This window comes from Pelodiscus sinensis, chromosome 5 (genome assembly GCF_052426305.1).
Source record: "Pelodiscus sinensis isolate ZL-2025 chromosome 5, ASM5242630v1, whole genome shotgun sequence".
Taxonomy (NCBI): Eukaryota; Metazoa; Chordata; order Testudines; family Trionychidae; genus Pelodiscus; species Pelodiscus sinensis.
In genome coordinates, this window is record NC_143056.1 from 31,411,344 (window position 1) to 31,434,071 (window position 22,728).

The 22,728-nt window shown below is 41.0% G+C and overlaps 1 protein-coding gene across 5 annotated transcripts in view; it reads left to right on the forward strand.

Annotated features, from left to right (window-relative positions):
* Nucleotides 1-22,728, forward strand: part of CCDC88C (coiled-coil and HOOK domain protein 88C) — a 141,332-nt gene that overhangs the window by 12,297 nt on the left and 106,307 nt on the right. The gene's annotated exons all lie outside the window — the stretch shown is intronic.

The following is a 22,728-nucleotide window of genomic DNA, read 5'->3' on the forward strand; positions in this document are numbered from 1 at the left end:
TAATGCATACAAAGCCTGCTCGGATTGGCAAAGGTTGTAATAGCCCGCCTCTCTGACTCAGCCATTCCGAGCAGGCTTTGTATGCATTAATAGATGACACCGCTTGCCGTGATTGGCTCAGCACGGTACATACAGTATCAGCACAGGGACGTTCTGTATGTAGCCGAAGCTACAGTACTGTATTAGGGCACATCCAGCGGGCTAAAAGGTAATAATAGGGACGTTCTGTATGTAGCCGAAGCTACAGTATGTTTATACCCGGCGTATAAGACGACCCCCGATTTTTGGGGGATATTTTTTAGTATAAAAAGTCGTCTTATACGCCGGAAAATACGGTAGTGCCATTTTATAATTTTTTTTTTAATACTGCAAACTTACGTATCAGTTGTTTAGCATGGTAGGAGTTGCTGGAATGGGTTATCATTTACTTAATGGGACAATTAAAGTTATTTTTTTTGAGTTCTCTACCCTAGTAGGAAAATCCAATTTCGACAGTCTTTTACCATAACAACAAGATGGGATTTCCTTGTCTGTTTTTGTTATTTCTTATGCAACACTATAAATCCGTATGAAGTTCTAAAGACCGCAGAAGGCAGAGTGAGACAAGGTGGATGAGATACTATCTTTTATTGGAACAACTTTTGTTGGTGAGAGAGACAAGCTTTTGAACCCACAGAGAACTCTTCTTCAGTTTCTGTCTCGCTAAGAGAAGTTGGTCTTATAAACATAGTACCTCACTCACCCTTTTTCTCTAATATCCTGGGACTGACTGACATTGCTACAACAATGTTACATGCAATGTCGAAGACACAGTCTTTTCTCCATAGAATTCAGAACCCAACAGCCCTGTCTTTAGGATGCTAAGCACCCTAAACATTCAGTCTCAGTCATGGAGTTCAGCACCTTGGAGCAGATTATCATACCCTTTGTTAGATAATGTACAAAGAGAGGAGTGCAGGAGAAAATCAATGTGATTCAGAATTGTGCAAACCTGGCTTGTTTAGTGCCTTATTCAGGGATGGGCAATAAACAGCTTACAGACTGGATTGGTTCACCAGGGTTAGCTCCAACGCACTGCCAGCACTATATTTACCTGTGCATCTGCAGATACAACTGCTTGCAGCTTCTGTTGGCCACAGATCACTGTTCCCAGCCAATGGGAGCCATGGAAATTACTCAGACTGGGACGTGGCTTCCTGCAGCTCCCATTGGCCTGGAACAGTGATCCGTGGCCAACAGGAGTTGAGTGGCTATACCTGCAGAGGCACAAGTAACTATTGTGGTGGCAGTGCACCTTCATCTAACCCTGCAAAACATGTTCAGCCTACAGTCTGTTTATTGCCTAACTGGTCTTGTTGGTTCTCTATTGTTGTTGTGTCGTTTTGTTTTAATATAATTTAATACTGGCAAGTACTACAGTAATACTTTATTGCTTCCTTTCTTACTATTTGTGAAAAGGAGCAAGAGCTGAGGCTGGAGATAGGTGGCATAATAATAAGACTCTAGACGTATTCCAGAAAACTCCATACCGTTCTTTTGTCAGGCTAATGAAGAATGTGTAAAATGCATATAGATGGTACGATAGCAAAATGTAATTAATTTGTTCTTGAAAATGATAACTATATTTTTGTGTGTCTATACTCCACATAAGGAGCTTATTTGTCACACCAAGGTCTTTAGGGCAAATCCAAGGCCTCAATGCTAATTTAAGAGAGAGTTCCTTTTAAATGACATTGCATGACCTTTAATTCTCAGTAGGCTGGAAGGAGTTAAAGGCTGTGGTGCAGCAACCTGCACAGTTATCTATCTGATTGATATCAAGAAGAATGCAAACTCCCATTTCTAGTAATGGTTGTTGCAATCCTCCAAAATACTCGTGTTAGAAAATCAGGTAGCGTATATCATGTGAATTAAATGGTGAATAGATTAAAAAGTATGGCCAATGCATCTAGAATGAATGTTTTGGGAGGTACTAGAGAATTTTGCCAGTTGGAACTTTTCATAGTAATTATTGCAAAATCTTTCCTTCATTGAATATTTTTGGGTTTTGTTATTTTTTTTAAGTAGTCTGAAATTGGGTGTTTGCATAGTTGAGTAATTTAAGTCAGTAACTAGAGATGAGGCTAGTGTGTTACTGACAGAAAACATGTAATCTATTTCAGTGGAAGTCTGGAAGTAGGAGGGAAGGTTCCTGACAAACAATAGAAGCACAAATTGCTGCTTCCTCAAGGGAAGCAAAAGCTTAAAAACGCCATGTTGGCTTTGGGGAATTCCCTTCACTTTCACCAAATGGACTCAAATCTAGTTTACAGTTAATTCCTTGTATTTGGTGGGGGGAGAGTGTGTACATGGAAGGAAGTGAGGGTGATTATTCATTTGTGTGTTATCAAACAAAGGGCTAAAGTGTGTGTCACAAAACAGAAGCCTTTTTTTCCCCACCAAAGACAAGGAAGAATAGAAATGTGATGAGTTCATGGTCTCCTAATCCCTGTGTTTGTGGAATAAGATATGAACAGATACTAAAATTAAACTGTTTTAAACTATCACACAAAACATAAATAGCTTTTTTGGGACTATATAAATGTCTAGTATACATGTGCTGGGTATAATTTGATCTCCTTGTTGAAACAAAATTAATTTTGATCATTTTCTGATAGAGATGGGAATGAACCAGAACTCTGGATCCAAATACTGCACCCCCAATGTCAGGACAGTCCAGATGTGGATCGGAACTTTGAGGCACTATCTTTCTAACACGTCTGAATATAAACTCTGTATCTGAAGCGAGCTGGGTATTGGGGAAATTTAGATCTAGATCTGACTTTTGTGGCTTAGACCAATTTCTTTTCAAAATTTGGCTTCACTGGGCATAAACAGTGCATTTATCCATCCCAAAGACATGTTATTCCAATGTAAAAGTGACAGTTTAAGTGGCTCTGACGTTCATCTGGTGCCTCATCAATTGCATTTTTTGTTCTCTGTCAAAAAGTAATTGCTCTGTGAATTCAGTGAAGTTATATCAAAAGGCCTTGATCCCTCAGGGCTGTAAAAAAAAGAACCACCAGTGCTTTGTATCAAGATTATTGCAGTAAAATGGGGAGAAATGCATACAACTTTTAAGATGAGAAAGTTCTCACTTGGCTTGTTCTAATTTTTTGTTTTTAATAGGATATTAAAAGGATTAGTTTTGGTGACACATAAAGTCTAGAGGAGAGGTCAGCCCTTATAATACCTATTTTTAAAAAGTGGAACAGAGGAGATGTGGGGAATTATAGATAGGTCGGTCTAACTTTGACTCCTGAAAAGATATGGAACAAAGTACTAATCAGTCAGTTTTTAAGCAAGTAGAGGATAAAAGGATAAAGGTACAACCGAAGTGGAAATGTCAAGAAAAAATTGTGCCAAACCTGCCTAACTTCCTACTTTGACAAGATTACTGGCCTACGGGGGAAGCAGTAGCTGAGTTATATCTTGACTTTAAAAAGCCATCCAGTTCTTTGTGACAGACACATAAGCAAACTAGGGAAACATGGTCTAGATGAAATTATTATAAGGTGAGTGATCAACTGGTTGAAAGACCATATTCCAAGAGTAGTTATCAGTTATTTGCTATCCAACTGTATGGGTGTAGTTAGTGGGTCCCACAGAGGTCAATCCTCCATCCAGAACTATTCAGTATTTTCATTAATGACTTGGATAATGGAATGAGGAGAGCTCTACAAAAATTTTGTAAGCAGACACCAAGTTGGAGGTAAGATGTAGGTAGGACAATGGCTGGAAAATTTGGGGAAAATCCTGAGTGTAGACACACCCTATTCTATTCTGTTTGGTTCTTACACTACACTCATCACCATAGTACCCTTTATCACGCTGCAGAGTTAATGCTTTATTTAGCCTGTATATGCTAGCACTTAAACTATTGTCAGCACCAGTACAACTGCATTCTTTACCAACAGTAGGAACATAATGTGCTCCTGCAGGACAGACTTTGGAGCAGTTATTTGAAACAAGCCTGGGGAAAACTGGTCGGGCAACAGGGGAAGCTTGAAGAGGGTGTGTCTTGCATCCTCCATTCTGTGCATCAGCTTCTGAATTTGACACCTTTTATGGGCATTAAACTAATTTTGAATTTAGTTTGAAAAAACTAGAGGCAGAAAAATAATCTGTTTCCGTATCTGCTAGATCCTTAACTTTAGGAAGTGCCAATATGTACTTAAATGTCGCGTACTGTATCAAAAAATCCTTATAGTTTGCATAAAAGCTTGTGGTTGTGGGAAGAAAAAAATTAACATTATCATCACTTGGCTAGTGTCTATTTGCTTTTGAGGCATATCTTTCACTTGAAGAATGCAGATTGGAAATGCCAGTGGAAGAAGCATTGCATGTGTGGTCACTGGTACATTCTGATGCCTCTCTTTCCCATAGTTGTGGCCATTGAGTCTTTTGAAAATTGCTTGACATTTTCAAGTAGGCTGGAAATTGTTCTGCATTTAGAAAATACTCGGGGGCTGCACTCCCCTGCTCTCTGCACTTGCCAACTCTCCTCTAGGCTGGGGAGGGCCCAGGCCGAGGCCACCCTGGCTCTCCCCAGCCCTCTTAGCCCCAGCTCTGTCCTCTTGCCTCCAACTGCTGGGAGGGACCAGGCCCGGCTTTCTTGCTGGCCCCAGGGGCGAGCCGAGGTCACGCCAGCCCCGGCTCCCACCCTAGTCGTGGGGCAGCACTGAGGCCACACCAGCCCTGGCCCAGCTCTCTCCTCCCACGGCTGCCAGGGAGGAGGGGCTGGGCCAGGCTGAGGCCAAGCCAGGCCCAGCCCAATTGCCATGGTGGGGGGAAAGGCCAGGGCAGCCCCAGATCTCTACCCTCTTCCTGCCCTCAGCCACGCCAGCTCTCTCCCCCTGGTACCGGGGAGTGGTTCAAGACTGGGGCCTTGCCCCAGTAGGCCCAGCTCTCTCCCTCTGGTTGCCAGGGGGTTGGGTCAGGCCTGGCCAGAGGCTGCACAGATCCTTCCAAGAGCATGGGGGAAGCTGCATGCCTTCTGGCTCCCCAGAGCACTGTGGGCGAGGAGGGGAGGCCGCATGGTTCACTGCTCTCTCTGCTGCCCAGAGAAAGTACTTTTCAAAATGGCTTATGTGCAACTTCACAAGTAACTCAAACCTTAGAAATTAAATTAATAATGTTGGGAGGAGTAAATGCGAAGACATCCACTGAAGGTACCTAAAGAATATGTATAAAATCATTTTGTTGCAAATCCAAGTTCCGGTTTTGGATTATAACTTGTGCCCAATAGCTTTGTTTTTATATACCATGTGCCATTTTGTGTAATTTAAATCTCTTCTGTGATAGTAAGAAAGGCCCTGGGGTTCCTGATTTATTGCTTAATTAATAGGTTTTTCTAGGTAAATTTTATTTCTCAGTACTAATATGTATTGTATATTTTTCAGGCTCTCTCTCTTCAGGAACTGAAGGGAGAAATTTTTTTTTGAGTTTCAAAATCCAAGTTCATAAACCACAACATTTGTTTGTTCTCAAAGCCACAATCTCAGCAATTTTAACAATTAATAAATAGCCCCTTATAAATTCACACAAACTGCTTTGCTGACATAATACAATGTGGGTCTGTCGGTTTCCAAGGTATAAGCAACTGAGTGCACAATTTGTTTGTAATATATGTTTAAGTGCCTGAATTAGTCTCTCACTTGTACTTTGGATCATTAATGTGCCCCTGAAAGATAAGATTTTAAATGGATAACTATATGGGTAAGGTGATGTATAGAAACTGAGGTTCTTAGTATCATAAACCTTATCGCACACATACTGGGAATAATTTAGTACAGTACCAAGTACTTGTTTTTACAAAGAGGTAATTAGGTTAAGTGGATAAAATACTGAACTCGTGGCAGGAGATGTTCCTTCTTGTCCCCACTCTGGTGGGTCACTTTCTGTTGTCTATGCCTCCATTTCAGTTCCTGTCTTTATTTAGATAGTGCCCCACGGAGACTAACTCTCTTGTGTGTTTATGCAATGACTAGCACAATGGGACCCTGATCTCAGCCTAGGCTACTGAGACAAAAATAACATTTGTGTTGAGGTTTCCCATTATGGAATCTCAGAAGTATAGGGCTGAAAGGGATTTCAGCAGGTCATTGAGTCCACCCCCCTGAACTGAGGCAGAACCTGGTAAACTTAGACCAAGGGTGGGCAATAATTTTTGGTGTGGGGGAGGGGGACACTCCAAGATTTTGGTAAGTTGTCAAGGGCCATACTTTTCTGTGGAGGGGGTGAGGGGTCTAGTTGGAGGTTAGGTTAAGAAGGGCGCACGGGGTGTAAGGGACTGGGGTGCAGTAGATGGTGTGGGGTCTGAGAGGGTGTTTGGATGCAGGAGAAGGTACTGGGTCTGGGAGGGAGTTGTCACCTGGGACAGGGGTGCAGAGGGTTTGGATGGAGAACTGGGGGAGGGAGTTGCTGGCTCGGAGTTTATCTAAGTGTTTCCTTTTCAGCAGGCTGCAGCACCCCCAAGACGTGCTGGGCTCTTTGCCTGTTGCAGTCCCAGCCTGCTTGAAAATACAGGGGTCTCTCTCTCTGTAGCTCTCAACGTGGCGTGGGGGAAGAGGCTTGCGCTGCCCCAGACTCTCAGGCCAGTTTCTCAGCTCCAATTAGCTGGCTGTTTCCAGCCAATAGGGGCTGAGGTCAGTTCTTATTGGCCAGTTGCTTCTGGCCACTAGGGGCTGGGGGCGGGAAAATTGTACTAACCCTCATCCGCCTTGCAGAGCAGATTGCCACAGGGGCTGTTTTAAACTGCAGCAGCCGTGTGCCTGAGGGTCCTGGCAGGGTGGTCTGCAGGCAGGATCTAGTAGCAAGGCGGGCTGTATTCGGTCCCTGAGCCATATTTTGTCCAGCCCTGACCTAGATCAACCCTCACAAGCATTTGTCCAATCTGTCCATAGAACCCTCCAATAACTGGGATTGTGCAACCTTCCTTAAACGTCTATTTCAATGCTTAAAATAATTACTGTTTTTCTAATATCTAACCTAAATCTCCCTTGCTGCAGATCAAGTCCCTTGTCTCTTCTGCTACCTTCACTGGGTATGGAGAATAGTTGATTGCAATCCTCTTTATAACTTAAATAGTACTACCACTTAGTCAGTTATTCCCTGTTTTGTAGTTATACGTTTGATCATTTTCTTTCCTAAATGTAGTATTTTCCCCTCTTTTTTTGAATTGCCTGTTATTGAATTAGGATGAAATCTCCAATTTGTCACAGCCATTTTGAATTCTAATCCTATCCTCCAAAGTGCTTCCAACACCTACCTTCCAGCTGAGTGTCATCTGCAGATTTGAGAAGCGTACTCTTATTTGTGGTGTTGATGAAAATACTGAATAGATCTGCACCTGGGACTGGTCCCTGTGGAACTCACTAGTTTCACCCACTTAGTGGATAGCAAACTATTGATAACTCTAGGAATACACTCTTTCAAGAAGTTGTGCATCCACCTTATAGTGACTTCAATTCTAGACCATGTTTCCCTAGTTTGCTTATGAGTCTGTCTTAGGGGATTGTTTCCCAAGGGTGGGGAACCTTTTTTTTTTTGAGTCGTGGCCAGTGACCCACAGAAAAATCAGTTGGGGGCCACACACAAGCGAGAAGCAAAAAAATCTACTGGCCATCACGGAGGCGGCCCCTGACTGAGAAGGAGAAAAACATTCTCCATGTTCCCCTCACACACCAGATCCTTGGGAGGCCCAGGCTAGTAGATTTTGTGGGCTCCAGTCCTGTGGGTAATATCTAGGAGGGAGGCTGGAGTATCAACAGGTGCTCTCCGATGCTGGGGGTGGAGGAGCTTTGGGGGCCAGATCCAGGCAAGTGGGCCTTAATTTCCCCAGCCCTGTTGCATTGCTTTCTACTGTCAAGATATATCCCAGCTATTGCTTCCCCCAATATTGCTAGTGCCCTTGTCAAAGAAGAAGATTAGGTAGGTTTGGCACTATTTCTTCTTGACCATCTCATGCTGGCTATACCTTTATCCTTTTATCTTCTACTTGCTCACAAAAGGTTTCATAATTTGTTCCAGTATCTTTCTTGCAGTCAAAATTAGGCTGGCCAGTCTATGTTCCCCAGTTCCTTCTTTGTTCTTCTCAAGACTCTGGGAGTTTGCCCATCTTCTATACTTTCTTGAAGATAATTGATAATGGTTCTGAGATTGCATCAGCTAGTTCTTTGTGTGCCCTCATGAATTTCATCAGATCCTGCTGACTTGAATACATCTAACTTATCTAGTGGTTTTAACCTGTGTACTAGCTATAGTATGAGAGTTGAATTGTACAGTATGTTAAACGGATACAGAGGAGCAATTCATAAAGTGCAGTCATGAGTGCCATGTTAGTGAATTATTCTGGCACAGGCTTTCTGTGTGAGTGGTCAATCACTTAGTCTCTCAATGCCTCCGTCCAAATCTGTGAAATGGGGTAATAGTACTATTCTACCTCATAAGTCTATTGAAGAGATAAGTGTACTAAATATTGTGAGATGATCAGTTAGTACAGTAAATGAAGGGCTTAGAAGTAGCTGGACTTCTAACACTCCTGTCATCTGAAGAAGTGGGCTGTGCCCTCAAAAGCTCATTATACCATCTACATGTGGTGTTAGTCTTTAAAGTGCTACTAGTCTATTTGTGGTGGTTAGTTTTTTTAAGTTTTTCCTTAAAAAGGTAGTTCACTAGACAGGTTATTCATCTGTACCAGAGAGAGAAGGTCTGATACCACATACTGGGATTTATGCCATCTGGAATTCTGGTGGAGATAAACAAATTAACCATTTTCCCCAGAGTGTTGTGGCTAACTTGGAAAGTTGGTATCTCACCAACATGTCACTCAGAATTCTGATTCATTGCTAGCTGAGATTCTAGGATGCATTTTAGCTGTTATATTGGATTATGTCTGAAAGCTTAATACAGCACTCAGCTTTGAGAGGCATGTTTTTGCCCCTTGAGGCTCTTCATGCATTTTAATCCTGAATGAAATGGTGATCTCAAATAGATTGAGGGGAGACTAGCCCAGCTTTTAATTTTTTTTTTTTGTCCTGTAATTTTCTGAAGCTGGAATAAGGGAAAGGAAAGCATAGGCTGGCTTGTGCCTCTGTTAGTTCTCTCTTTGTTTAGGTTAACAAGTTAAGAAGGTATGAATTTGTTGTACAGACAAATGTGAAAACCAAGCTGAGAGAGCACGGGACCAAGTCCTAATATATTTGTATGGTAACTAGCACGATGGGGCCCTGATCACAGGCTATAATGTAAATACTAAAGGATGGCAATGGAGACGACACTGATCCTAGGCTCATAGCTTGAATGGAATGTATTTGGAAGGAAAGAGCTGTGCCCCTGTCATCAGATATCTCTTTTGTTCTGATCCAGAATTTGAGAGTTCTAACGACTACCACCACCAGCTTAGGTGGCCCCATCAGAAATAGAATTTAAGGGGCATTATTCTGAAAGTACAAATGGGGAAGTGGGTCCAGTGCCATGGGATGATCACAGTGAGCTAGAGCACCCACTGGAACAGAGGATGCAAAAATGGGTTTATATTATGAGACATATTTCTGGCTTTTATTCAGCATTTCTTGATTTAACCCATGACACTTTATCATTGACTAAAAAAGAAAGATACTTGGAATGGTCTAAATTATAGAATGTTTCCACTGTGTCCCTTAGACAGCTTTGAAAAAAGAATGTTTAATTTAGGTCTGTAGTAATTTGAATTTAAGCCTTTTTATTTAAAAATTTTTATTTTTATTCTACTGTTGTTAACATAGTAAAATGTTCCACTACAACTTGCAAGGGTAAAACCGCAAGTCATTTTTCCAAATACACTTTTTACCACCATACTACTGTATTATGACTTTTAGATTAGGGTGTGTGTGCGTGCATGCGTCCGTCTGTCCGCCCCTCCCTCTCTCCCTGTATCTAAACAACCTTATCAGATACATCACCCTTTAGACTCAGTCCTGCTGCCTCGATGGAGGAAACATTCCCATTTATATCAATAGGAGTATTGTTTAGGTTGGTACCACAGTCCTAGATTATCTGTACCCTAAGGAAGCTATAGATTGTTATTGAAAAAAATGGTGTGCTGCGTGCAGTGTGTAGTAGTAAAGGGATTTATTTTTTCTAAATTAATTGCTTTATAATGTCTTTTACATAGCCTGCTTTAGTCTGTTGCATTTCTATAATGGATTCTATTTTAATTTAGCCTTTTGCTTACAGATGTTTTAAAGTGACGTGTACATGAACTCCATAAATATACAGTCATTTTTTTAGAAAAAATGCATGCATTTTTCTAAACACAGGATTTCTGCTTTTTCTTGGCAGGCCTCAAATGGAAACTGTATTTCTTTGATAACATTGAACATTCTATCAATGAATTACTTTATTTTATTATCTTGGAAAGCATAATATCAGCATAGTAATTAGTGCATATGACATCATGTTATCTCCAATCTGGTTTGGGTCCTGGTTCCTCTATAAATCTAGATTATATGCTATTTTGGTACAGTAGACTAAAGACCTTACTATTTGTAGATTTGCTTTTGAGATTGAATTTCTATAGTACATATGACAAAGTAGTATTTGGTTCAGGAAGTGATACTTTCTGTTGTGACATTCATTGTTGTAAGTGTCTGGAAGTGTTTGTCTGAAACACCAATCATCCTAGCACCTGTAAATCCTGCTGGGAAAATGCATCAGTGGGTTTTGCTGAATCTGTGGTTAATTACACCTTGTTATAAAGGAATTGGGCATTACAGAGGGGATCTGAAGAGTAGGAAGAAGAGTACATGCTGGAGAGAATGCTTGAGCTAAGTTTTGTTGCTTTGTTAATTTAGGTACGCCTCAGGAACAAGGTAAAATTTTGACACACTACTGTGTGGACTTTGTGTCAGAGTTGGTTGAGAAGATCACTTCCTCACAAGTATGTTTTAAACTGAAATGTTGTCACCCACTAATGCATATAATATGTAGTAATGCTTCTGGGTTTGTGGGTTGATTGTTTTTTTTTTTTAATGGGAAGACTTTTAAAGACAGCACTTGGTTTGTGTTGTGTTTTAAAGTAATAGTTGTGTTAGCACATTATCATTGCCTGTTTCTTGTCTCTTTGAGACATATTGTCTGTGTGCACTGATGATTACACTGTGTACAGTGTATTCCTATCTACAATAGATCTAGAAGCTAAGGAGTTAAGCTTTTAAATTCTATCAGGCTTTAATCTGGCCAGTAAAATTCCCTAAATAAGAATCTGTTCAACAGACTGAAATTGCCCCTGTGGAGCTGTCACTGTCTGTCAGTTTAATAATTAGCATTATTAAAAGTCCCTAGATATTCACTTAATCTGGGTTTTTAGGATTTCTAGAGACAGGAAGAGAGGCCATTAATTCTACTGTTGCTTTTAAAAACCAAGCCTAGCCCTTATAAAATAAGATATCTTGCACATTACATCTAAATACATCCCTCCATTTAAAAATTGATCTGTTAGAATTATTGAATGGCTTTAAAACCTTTTAACTAATACATTTTGTCCTCTTCTCAGAAAAATGGATCCAAATTGTTGAATTTAGTCATCTCATTTTAAATGGCTAACTTAAAATATTTGCCGAATCTATTTTCTTTGAGTTTTTTAAAAGCAAGAGAAACAGTCATTTTTCCATGGCATCTTAAATACATATTTTTTCAAAAGTTAGCCCCATTGGTGTTAGTCCAGTGTTCAAAGGGTTTTCACTTGGAGACCTATTTCTGTAAACCCCTTTGGTACACAGTATGTTAGAGGAAGAAGAGGGTCATATAGGGGTTAATGCCTAGTTTATTTGGAACAGCTGTGTTTCAGTAAGACTAAATGGTCCTAGTCCCATGAGAACTGTGAGAATTGTGACTAGAAAATGGTGGTGGTAGAAGTAAACTTCTCTTGTAAATGTTCAATCCAAAATTGTCAGTTTATGAAATTATAATAGACCTTTCATACAATACCTGTTCTAAATTGATGCTTCATAATATCAGCTATTTTAGCACAGAGTAATGTGGAATTCAATTTTGATATTGCCTTTTATATTTACTAATCACATGTTTTGCTTTAAAGTGAGTTTATGATATGAAAAATGACTCTTGCTCCTGGTGTGCTTTTCAAGTCATACTATCTTATTTTTGTGACAGAAGTATCATCCGGGAGATTTCTTTACTGATGATTATTCCTGCTAGCCCTCTGGACCCAAAACAGCTAAGGCTGAGGGAAGCGGGTTATTTTCTGGCTCACAGATCCTCAACAGAATTCTTAATTAAATTTCAGCGATAGCATCTTTGTTACTGGTAGTGACATACAAGGCAGAAAGCAAACAGCTTGACTTACTGGTCCCAAGCTGAGTCTGTAAGGGCGACATGTTTTAATATGGGCATAGAGTAATTAAGAAAACATCAAAGTGAGTTCTGTCATTACTGTTTTGTCATTTTTCAAAGTAGAGCCACAGTGTAACTTTAAAAAAACAACAAATAGCCTGGTAGCACTTTATAGACTAACAAAACATGTAGATGGTATCATAAGCTTTTGTGGACACAGCCCTCTTAGACTATAGTTCATGCCTTCAAGACGTTGCTTGGATTTTGAACCTTTTTAAAAGAGTGTGTGTGTTTTTTAGGTTTTCCTAAATGTGAAAAGCCTTGGGTACAGCTTTTGTCTTCAGTGTCGTGATTTGTGGCTTTTGTCTTCAGTGTCATCACTTGGTATCTCAGTAGCACATGAATATTTCTTTATGGTTTGATGTGCAGAAGGCATAAGCTGATATGAGACAGTAATAAAAGCTTCCAGTTATGCAAGAGTTGCTTACGCTCCAGTGCCTGGGATTTAATCTGGCTCTCTAATTCTAACCTTCCAGAGAAAATAAAGCTAATTTTGTTACTTTTCATTTTCTAACTTGAAGTGTGATTGAGTGGTGCTGAACAGCACCTTCAGTTCCTCAGGTAAGATGCTTTTCAGCTTCTGGGACTAGGCTCTAAAGCAGTTTTGTTTGATACATTTATGTATAGTTAAAACAAAACTGGATGGCAGTTCGCTGTTTGCTTTGGCTCTTCTCTTGACAGCCTGTTACAATCTTACAATGTCAAGGTATTGGTCATAGTTTAGGCATGACTGTTTATAGCAACCAGTTAGATACCTGAAATTGAAACTACCCTTATCAATTACTTTAATCTTTGTGCACAAGTGGCTTTTTCAGGTTTGCTCAAGCATGTTAGGTTGATAATGCTTCTCTGCTCATCACATCAAGGAAAGATCTTTTTTAGTCAATGCCATTGCTTATTTCTGTAGTGATCTTAATCCCGCTCTTCCATTTTCCAGAATTAATATCAGACCTTTTTTTTTGGGGGGGGGGGTCATTTCTACAGGATAGTAAGAGTGGATAAAAGTTTTCCTCCTGTGATCCTAGGTCATGCTTTCATTCTGTAGCCCACCAAGTATGCGATATGAAAGAGTATTCATGTAACCAGTGATCCTGTTCTTCTGAGTCTTCTCTCCAATACCAAATTCAACAAAAGCAGAAGGCTGGATCTAATCAGTATTTATGGTGGAAGCCTCAGATATTGAGCTAAACCAATCTGTCTCCAAGAAAGACAGAAAAGTTGATAACATAACCATGTATAATTGCCAGTTTGAGTTGGTGATCCACTTTGTGGAATGATATACAAAATGCAAATAGGTAGGAATCTGACTGCTGTGGTCTTGATAACTTGTAAAATATGATTCCTATCCAATAAATATAGTACAATCTAGTATTTTGAATGTTCCATGAATTAAATAAAATCTTAGTTGCTTTAAAAGTTGGTGATAGCAAGGTTACTGTGCTAGATAAAAAGTGTATTTAAAAGAAACTGCCGTTCACATCAAACACTGCAAGCAAATAATTCAGAAGTATATTATGTGTCAGTCTTCATTTTGATTTTTCTCTGCCTCTTTTCAACATTTGAAAAATACATACAAATTCATAAATGTTGATATTGAGGCATCTTTTAAAAAAGATGCTTAAAAAAAGCACTTTTAAGTATTTTCAGTACTGTAAGTTAGTTTTACTATGATCCTCCATCCCCACTTATTTAAGATTTCAGTTCTCAAACTGTGGTCCAACACAGACTTAGTTTGTCACATGATGTTGATTCCTTTGTCCTAGCTGCTAAATTGCATTAAAATTCAGCTAAAATATATTTAATACAGGTTGGATCTCCCTCGTCCGGCATCCTCGGAACCTGAGCTGTCCCAGATCAGGGAGTTTGCCAGACCACGGGATGTCAATGCTCCTGTGCTAGTTGTCCTGCTGCTGGTTCCTCTCCCTGGGGCTACCCACCCTGCTGCCCCTGCTGCCATTGGGGGGAGCCCAGGAGTTTCCCAGCCTGGACTGCCTGGCTGTTGCCAGCCCCGTTCAACTGCTGCTGGCCCCACTTCCCACTGGGGTTCCCAAGCCACCTGGTCTCTGCTGGCCCAGCTGCAGAGGCCGGCTGTGGCTGGGGATTTCTTGATGTTCCCCGGCCAGGGTGGCCACTGGAGATTCTCCTGCTGGAGCTAGGACTCCTCAGCTACCTCCAGGCCCTGCCACCAGCATTCCCCAACTGGTGTCCTCGGCTGCTGCCTAGCCTTGCTGCTACCAGGGGTTTCCCGGGATTCCTCGGTCAGGGCTGCCTGGCATCTGCTAGCTCCACTGCCTGGCATCCGCTAGCTCTGGCCACCTGACCCCACTGATGCTAGGGGGTTTCCCGGCCAGGGCAGAGACTCCTTGATGCTGCCTGACCCCTAGGTTCCCCTGTCTAGATACTGCTAGTCCAACCAAGACTCCGCAGACCCTACAGATGTTGTCAGTCTAGAGAGTCCTGGATTTGGGAGGTTCAACTTGTACATGTCTATTGCTCTTCTTTGAAGACAGCCATTGCAGCATGTTACATGGTTACAAATGAGAAGGTTCTGTGTAGTAGTTCGTGAGAGGAAAGATAACCCCAAGATGATCCTACTGTCATTCACACTGGAGAAAAAGTGAGAGAACTTCTATTTTTAGAACTAAATGCAAGGCACACAGAGATGAGGCTATAACTTTTTTAGTACCGCAGGCAGGGATGTAATAGTGTAGTCAATTAATTGATAAGCAAAAGCTTATAGGTGAATGCTATAGACAACATGCATTCACACACACATTTCTCCTCCCCCACCAGCAATTTTTTTTAGCAGGCTGGCCAGCAGCGTGGCTCAGTTCCAGTTTGCAGTGGGTCTTGGACCTATCCCTGCTGCAGCTCTGCATTTAAAGTGCATTAGGAGCCAGGCAGGCAGGTAGACTGGCTCAGTTCTGGCTCGTATCAGGTCTGGGAGGTCAGACCCACCCTGGCAAAGGGCTGCTGCCACCGTATCAGCATGGTGACAGGCAGGCAGTCTGTGAGGGGAGCAAGTTTTTAAACTGGATCCCCTCACAGACCAGCTGCCTCCTGACACCCATGCTGTTACCTCAGACACGGAGGCAGCAGTGTGGAGTGGCAAGGGGCTCCTCAGGAGTGGGGCTGGAGCACACTGGATGTTGGCCATATCCCCAGGGACACTAGAATAGTCGAGTAACCAACAAGAATTTATGAGGTTAATCAACTATTCAATTAACCAATATTTAACCTCTCTAACCCCAGGTCCTGCCACTGCGTGATCAGAAGTCCTGTATTCCAGGAGTGATATTAGTTCCATATTGGGAAAGAGATGAGCAGATACAGAATACTATATCTAACTTATTTATAACATGCACTCTGCAATCGTGAGATGACCTAAGCAAATCTAGGCTGTAGTATACCATCCACTTCCAGATATCCAAACACTTTATTCAAACCCTCAACCAGCTGGATCACTTGTACATGCACTTATGTTAGTGAGCAGTGGGTGTGAATTAGTAGTAGATTACCATGGTAGTGTTGTACAGTCATGCACACTAGCACAAAGTGAGTGTAAAAGGTGCAGGAGAGCACACCTCAGGTGCATTAACCCAGGCAGTTACTCAAACCACACAGGAGCTAAAGACCAAACCATGTGGGTATTGGGTATGTATTGCCTTGCTTGTCTCTTGCTGTTTTGCAACACAAAAGAAAGCTCACATGAACTGAATAATTGTTTTTCATTTAAACCTAGTGGCTCAAACTTCTGCTGTCAATTGTCCCTGATAGTGTGAAGTTTTCCAAAAACTCATCTTAATGTTCTGGTGGAAGAGGGGGATGAGCAGGATGCATCTCTGTAGTTATAGTCAACCACCTCTCTACTAATCTTATCTACTAATCTACTAATCATCTACTAATCTCAAATAAAACATATTTTCAAACGTTAGCATCCTCACATGTTCTGAGGATTCATCCATCATGGCCAACAAACAGCTTGTCATTTAGTATCCCTTTTTATACAAAGAAGGGTTCAGAACATTGTGAGGCCCAGCTGAAATTACAGTGCAGAGCTTTTCACTGACTTCTCTGATAAGCCTATTAAATAGATGCTGTCAGCCTATTTAGCATTACAATATAGCTGGTCTTAAATTTGGGGGAATGGAGTTGAGATTGTACCCTGCATTCTAAATATATAAGACTAGTGAGAATTGCACACCTATACTGAAGCAGAATTTGGTTCTTAAGCATTTTTTTTAAATCCACCCTTTGATTTTATTATTATGAAGTTTTTGAGTTCTAAGTTTTTAGGTGCTTCCATTTTGTTTGATCACACCCCTCCCAGTATGTGGTACATGGAGGGCCCATCTGAATTTCACTCCTTTTATAAGCCAGTCGGCATCCAGCGACACATTGCTGAATACTGAAGAGAAATTAGGATTGGAATAAACTGGATTGTTGGCATTCATTTGGCTAATGCACAAACCTAAAAGAGCAGCTATGCTGGCAAAATTGATATAGTATGAAATACACAGCAGCATAAAATATTCCCAGTAGAGTGACAAATCTGTTTTTTTGTTTTTTTTCTTCTTTAAAATGTTCTTCTGAAGGAACATTAAAGAGAGAAATGTCATCTGTTTATCTCGTTGAGGGGACAAGTATTAGATAGATGAGAAGCAGCAGTTAAAATCTCTCTCTTTAAAGACAAGCCAAACTCTTTTCTTGGTCAGATTTGGAGCAAGTCTTTTCATGTTCTCTTCCCAGAATGTAGGATGTTTGCCTTCAAGGTAGAAAGCAGTTAACAGTTATGAGATGCACTGTAGTTAGCTTGCAAATAAATCTGCTGAAGCAATAGCCTGCTGGGTAACTGTGAAGTCCTCTTCCCCAGCAGGATTTTAGAATATTAGCTTATGGTTTTGAAGGAGAGAGAGATCTTGCTTATGGTTAACACAAGAATCCTTTCTGTATTAGAACAAATTTTGTTGCATGAAGAGCAACTTAAAGGGGCATGAAAAAATGTCAATGTCTGTCATGGTTTAAATTGCTACCACAGCCCTTGAGATAATAGAGTTTGTGCTGAGCCAAAGCAGTTTTGAGCTTTGGCTATATGTACTTTATCCAACAGTAGAACTAGTGCAATAAAATCCCATTTCCTGACTATATTAACAGTTTGAACATTCAGATGTCTTCCCTGGTACAACAGCCTGACTTGATAAACCTCCCAAACAACAGTTTTCACATCCTCTTTTCCATAACTCATGGCTCTAGTTCTTCCCTTTGTGGGATACTGTCACTGGTGACCTGGTTTTCTTGGCCCACCAGGGTACGTCTACACTGCAATCCTATTGTATCCCGAAAGAGCTATCCCATGTCTTCACAGCAAGCCCATTATTTTAGGCTCACTGTTCCAATGTGCCTGTAAACCTCAATCTACAGGGAGGAAGGGACATTTTGAAATAGTGCTTTATTTCGACATTTGAAGCTGTGTAGACAGTGCCAAATGACGAAATAAGCTATTTTGAAATAGAATCAAAATAAGATACGTAATTTGCATAGCTCAAATTGCATATCTTATTTTGAGTTATAGTGAAGTGTAGACTCCTTAACCCCCCCCCCCCCCCAACGTCTTGCATCTACAGAGATAAACCATTGCAAAGTTGTGCCTATGACTCTTGGCTACAGACTTTATGCACAGTAGGTCCAGGAGGAACTTATGACCAGTTCCTACCCAAATAGAAGGTCTCATGTACCTGCATTGGCTGGCCTTCCAGACTTTTCAGTCCTGAGAACTCAGGCGGAGTTTATTTTCAAATAATTTTTTAGCAAAACCTTGAGTCAGTCTGTGTTGATAAATACTAATTAATTTTTTTAATTGAATTTTGCCAAAATTAAGTTTTATAAAGGACTTGCATGCAATGTCTTCTAGCATGGGATCCACAAGCATTAGTAGCCCTGAACAGTTCACCTGGTCTTAGGTATTCTACCTGTGTTCTCCCCATTACTCCTCCTGTAAAAGGATAATGCATAAGTGTATCTCAGGTGCAGAGAGGTTAAATGACTTGCATAAAATGTGTCAGCTGGTCAGTGGCACAGCTGTAAGCAGAAGCCAGGAGTCCTAATTCTGTCACCTGCTCTAACTACTGATGTTCATTCCCTGAGCTAAGTGAATTCATGTAAAGTGTAGCATGAGTCTGAATCCAAGGCAAGCATACAGGATATAGAATATTTTAGAGTATACAGTATTGCACAGGTAGCTAAGGAGGGAAAATACAGCTCTGATAAATAAATTGTTAGTTTAAATTTCATATTGCTTGGCAGTTAGAACATTTTTTTGCCATGAAAAATCTGGTAAAAAAGAGGAACAATTTGAACATATAGTTCCATATAACACAGCCATTTTTTGTGTCTATAACAAGGAGTGGTGTCAATTAACCAGGGAAACCATGGCTATATTGTATAAATTCATGAAGCAGGAGGCTCTCATTAAATATGTATTGTTAGTCACCACCTGCTATTTGTTTCATGTGATTCATTCGTTAATGTGGTGATGTGTGTTTTTTTTCTATCACTCTTCTTTTCTGAAGTGCATTATTCAGTACTTTGAAAGACATTCAGAACATCTGATTTCTGGCCTAGCCATCCCCAGGGAAAAGACTTTGAATACACCGTGTTTATGATAAACTAGAAATGCTGGTTGATGTTGTCTTTTCATCCTGATTTGGTGCCCCTTGCATAATGATTAGATATTTAAATGTGTGACCCCAGCCAAGAGTCTGCAAGGTCAAGCTACATTTCTGAGTAGGTAGCAACTGCTTGTGGGTAAAAAAGGCTCCCTGGCTTCAGTGTCAGGTAGGAGTGTGATTTTTATCTTTAAAGTCTTTAGGGGATACAGGCCCCATCTTTCCTAGTCTTTTGTGAAGTGCCTTGCTCCCCTTTGGGTCCCAGAAGATAATTAATAACAACAACAGGACTGTGTCTACCAAACATGCACAAGGGACCTGATTGTCATCTTGCCTCAGCTTTACACTGGCAAAAGTCCACTGACTACAGTAGAGTTGTTCTTGATGCTGCTCAGTACCAGTGAGGGGGCAATCAGGCCCAAGGAGACCAGATGAAGAGCACCTCATTCTTGAGTGACAGCACTCCTCCTCTTCTGGCCCATGGGTCTCCTGTGAAAAGAGAGGCCTGTTCTCCACAGACAAGGCTATTCTAGTCTTCCACCTCTAGTCTTTGTAATATTTAAAAAACCACCAATTTCATATAACACATGTATGGAGCTGTACTCTCAAAAGAGTGAGAATGCATGTATCTGTCTGTAAATCCTTTTGTTTTATTGAGGAAAACAGAAAGGTGGCAAAATATCCTGATCTTCTTGACTTGGTTTCAAATCCTACCTTACATCATAGGTGGACAAATTTAAATTTTCTCCTGCTGCTCTACTTAGGCATAAGGTTTGAATGCCAGAAGCACTGCAGCTCAGGACTGAGTTGTATTGGCCCTCATACCTAACACACGCTAATTGTAGATTTTAAGAGTGCAAGACAAGTTTGTTTCCCTGCAGCACTTCCTTTGGTAAGCAACTGAGCTAATTCCCACAGCTCTTCAGTTTCAGATCGACCATTCACCAGAGTCAACTAATTCATGCTATTCTGGGCAAAGAACAGGTTTGACAAAGTAACCTGATACCTTTGTATAAATATATTTAAACAGTGTTTCAGGGAAGCTGTGATAAATTATGTGAAAAGCTGTTTATAAACCAGAACAAAACCCTCCTTTTCCCTAACTTACCCTAGCCCTTTGAAGTTCATAATAAATACCGAGTTGTTCTAGCTGCACTACTGTATGCATGGATGCACTTTGCAGTATTTCTGTCCTGTAAGAATGAAAGACGATACAATCCCCTTGTTGATCAGGTATTAACTGTATTAACTGAACAACTTGCTTGGGCTATGCTTTTCTGACTTGATTTTAATGCTCTCTAAACTTAGTTGCAGTAGGAGAGACATTGCCATTAGCTGCGGTGTTGGCACAGCACAGCATAGGGTACCAAGCACGGAAACTTTATAGTTTTGCATCAGTTGTTTGGCAGGTATGACAGACATTTAAAATGGATTGTAAGCAAGATATTTGTGATTCCACTAGTCTGTCTTTTCAGCTTTTTAGAGGGACCTGAGCCCAAATACTCCAACTCAAGTGCTTAAAGGTATGCCCTTATGTCTATATTTAGGCACCTAAATAAGTGACCAGAATTTCAAAGGTGCTGAGGATTTGCAGTTTTCATTGAAGCTGTTTATTGCTTAGCATTCCTGAAGATCAGGTGTCTAAATATGGATTTCAAGGTTTAAGTGTAGGCACCAAGGTTAGTACATGTTTTTGGCCTTGTTTCCCTACAGCCTTTGCTATTTGTAAATCAGCATTTAAAACCCTCCAAGAGCAAGAGCATCGAGGTGCTATTATCACCTCAGCATTTTGAGGCTTGATTCTTTTCTTGCCTATAGCAAGCATTCTTTCTGGGGATTTAACATTTAGTCCCCTTTCATATCCTCCCTTTCTTGGCTTTTAGCTAGCTGGAAGGTTAGCTCCATTGCAGTCGCACTGCTGTTGTTTCATTATCTGGCCAAGAGAGAGCACGGATCATTTGATACTTCTTATGTTTCTTCCTTCATTCCAAGCCTGTGTTACTTTCACCATGATCCTGAGCTCCAGCAGAACAGGTACAGGGTGCAGTGAGAGAAACACTTGGCTGCTTTCGAACATTGCCTTAGGCATGGAATCTTGCCAGCTGCCTGGCACCTTTGCAAATATAATAACATGCTAGGAAATGCCCTTCCGAGGGTCACTGTTTCTCAAACCCCCGCTGTTAAATCCAAAGAAACCGTGGATCAAGAAGCATAACTGAGACATATTAGTAATACAGTGGGCTTTCTGTAGCACATGTGTGATAACTCACTGCCTCTTTTCCTAATTTGGAGCCAGGATAACAGTAGACACTGATCTGGTGCCCCAGGGCTGGAGGACTCCTTAGTAGGTATTCAGCACTCACAGGCAGCCAGCCTCCCCCTCACCTCATTCTCCCCAGAGCTGGTCACCCACCATTAGCTGTTCTACTCCTTCCTCTCTTTCCCAATGCCTCCTGCCACTGTGAAACAGCTGTTTGCATTCAGAGGCTCTGGGATTGAGGGGCAGAAATGATATGGTGTGCTCAGGGGAAGGGGTGGAGTGGGGGCAGGGGTGGGACAGAAGGAGTCAGGAACCCCCATTCTAGAGCAGAAGTCGGAGTGTGTGAGGATAATGCTTTCTGACTGGTTGATTGTCTCCTCAGTCTGTGGAAGCCTATGGGCTATCTTTGAGGAAAGGTATTTTGTCGATCCCCACATTCAAAGTCAAGCGCCCCCAAATCACAAGATTTAAAATAATAATACATGTACAGTTCCTTTTCTTTACCTTTTTGTTTTTGAGCCTGTGTAGAGGGTCATGTTTTTCATGAGGGCTAGAAATTTGACCTTTTTTTTTTTTCTCAAATTAAAATAGAGATTTGTCACATAACTACCTGATTCCAGGAGCTGGGGCTTTACCAAATATCGCAAGACTTGAGATTTAAACGTTGAGAGTTGTCAATACTGAAAATGCAACACTTGGAAGCCTTAAAACTGGCATAGCAGGAGTGTTGGGTACTTAATCTTTTGTGAATGTTGTTAAATTACATAGTGACACAGTTTACCTCTGTGACAGAAGGGTGGAAGAAAGGAGCTCCTAGAATGCAGCTGCACCCTTTAAATTTTGCTGGGGTTTCATGGGTATTCCCAGGATATTATAACTATTAAGCATGTCAGGACTACAGTGGGTATTAGAGGAGGCAAGTCAAAAAGGGAAAAGGAAATCCCTTTAAAATGAATGTAAATTATTTAATAGGTTTCCACCCTAGACACACAAGGGTGACTCTTAAATAATAGCCCTAGCTCAGTTGTGCACTAGTGCTGTTTTAAAAGAAAACCCTCCAGGGAGAGCCTGATGAGGGGGAAAAAGAGAGGTTAAGGCTTTTCTGAGTTAATGAATGTTAACAGTTGCTAGTTATCTGTAAGATCCCCAGTAGATTACACAGATTGTATTAAGCAGGGCTAATCCGTAGTTTCAGATCTTTAAAGGGACTCTGCTAAAGTTGGCAAGCCTGAAACGCAGTGTTCCTTAAAACTGCATAAACACTGTGTGTATGTGCAGGTGTACACCTGTGGATAGGTTGCCATCAATAAATTAGCCTTTCCTAACAGCTACCATACAGAAGCATCTTTGATACCCATTATTTTATAGTCG